We start from the raw sequence: 2,358 nt of genomic DNA on the forward strand, positions 1-2,358 counted from the left end.
GGAAATTGAGAGGATTATGGCTTGAATCAAGCACACCTTATGATACTGCTCCTCAGCTCCTTGGAGAGGTCAGTTAGTGACCCTATTGTTAAATATAAGCAAGATGAAATTCCTATTCCAATCTTCTCTCCATCTATCATGATGTTGCTTATTGGCCCAGTGGTGAGGATTTTTGTTTCCTTCACGTTGAGATATAATCCATACTGATCTTCAGCCTTTGATCTTCTGCAACAAACGCTTCAAGTCCTCCTCATTTTTCAGAAAGCAAGGTTGTGCCATATGCGTTATGCAGTTTATTGATGAGTCTTCCTTTGATTCTAGTACACATTCTTCTTAATAAAGTCCAGCATCTAGAATGACATGCTCTATATGCAGATTGAATAGGAATGAAGAAAGAATACAATCATCACCCACAACTTTCTTGATTTTAAAACATGTACTGTTCCCCTGTTCCGTTTAGAACAATAATCTCCTAAGCAAAGTATTGGTTTTGCATGATAACAACTAAAGGTTCTAGGATTCCCATTATTCTCAATGTTAGCCATAGTTGTTTTTTTAAATTTAGGACAGTCAATGCCTATGAATAATGAATAAAACATAAATAGACATTGTTTTAGTACTCTCAACTTTCAGCCAAGATCCATCTGACATTAGCAATGTTCAACCTAGTGCCACAGTCTCTCCTAAATCCAGTTTGAACTTCTGGTAGTTCTCTGTCAATGTATTGTTTGAACTGTTTTTGAATTATCTTTAGCAAGATTTTACTTGCATGTGATATTAATGATATTGTCTCATAATTTCTGTATTCCGTTGGATCATGTTTCTCAGAAATAGAACATTTATGGATCTCTTCTTGTCAAATGGTCAGGTAACTGTCTTCTAAATTTTCTGGTACAGACTGGTGAGCATGTCCAGAGCTGCATCTGTGAAAATGTGTGAATTTGTATCTCTTCAAATCCTGCGATCTTATTTTTTTGCCAATTTTTTCAGTGCCACTTGAACTTCCTCATTAGTTACTATTAGTTCTTGATCATATATTAATTCTTGAAAAGGGTCGTGTCAATCAGTTCTTTTCAATATAGTGTTCTTTTTATATCCATGGCAAATTGAACTCTCTTCACCAATATAAAAAATCCAAGGCATCTATTCTTTATTATTCCTTAATCATTGTTCAGTTTTCTCATACTATGAAATACCTGAAAATGGATCAGGCACATTTTCATTTTTAAACAGGCATTCTGGCACTTTAGCACTTTAAAGACATCCTTGGCACCAGATTTTTCCTTTGTAATATGTTCTTTCACTTCTTGACTGCAGTTTTCAAAGATACTGATTTTAAATTCATGTAAAAGAAAATCTTTAACTTCGATCATCTCTTTATTTATCATGATGTTGCTTATTGATTTTGAGATTTTTTCTTTATTTTAGGTGTGATCCATACATAAATCTGCAGCTTTTGAGCTTCATCAATAAGTGTTTCATCTTTTTTGTTTGTTTGTTTGTTTGTTTTCTGTAAGCATCATCTGAGTGTCACAGGTTATCTTCCTCTAATTCTGATGTCACATGGGGAATTAGAATGCTCTAATTTGTTTGATCACCTGAATAGAGTTTGTTGGTTTATGGGACATTAGTATTCTATTAATGGGATATTATTCGTTCATGGAATATTAACGTTGGTGGTGATGCCATTGAATCAAGTATAAGTCATAGTGATCATATGAATCATAGATCTGAACCCTGTACTACCTCCCACCCTATAGGATAGTTAGAATGAAATAGGCTTAGAGACTAGCTTGAAAGGATGCATAGCGCACAAGAGCATCTGTATTTAACTTTTCAGGGGGAGATTTCAAAAACCTTTAATTAAAGAAAGAATAAATAAAATAGTTGTTATTGTTAAGTGCTGTTGAGTTGCCTGTGACTCATAGTGACATATGTGCTATAGCTCTGAACTCTGTCCTATCCTGAACCAATCTTACTGTATCGGGCACACCTTATTCTGTTATCCCAAACACTGTGTCCCTCATCCAGGGTCTTCCTCTCCTGCATTGTCCTTCCACTCTTACAAGCATTATACCTTCTCCAAAGACTAGTTCCCCTGGCAACACAGCCAGAGTGTGTGAGATGGAATTGCAAAATTCTTGCCTCCAGACAGCAAGTTGGTTTCATGCTCTCCAGAACAGAACTGTTTATTCTTTTGGCAGTCCATGTTATGTTCAACACTAATCTCCAGCACCAGAACTTAAAGGCATCAATTTATTAGTCATTGTCTAGCTTTCTGATGCATAAAATGTAATTGCAAAGACCATATCTGGATCAGACACACCATAGTCTCAAGACTGACATCTTTGCACTTAA

This window comes from Elephantulus edwardii, unplaced genomic scaffold (genome assembly GCF_000299155.1).
Source record: "Elephantulus edwardii isolate Elephantulus edwardi_28Jun2011 unplaced genomic scaffold, EleEdw1.0 scaffold00025, whole genome shotgun sequence".
In the NCBI taxonomy this organism is placed as follows: domain Eukaryota; kingdom Metazoa; phylum Chordata; class Mammalia; order Macroscelidea; family Macroscelididae; genus Elephantulus; species Elephantulus edwardii.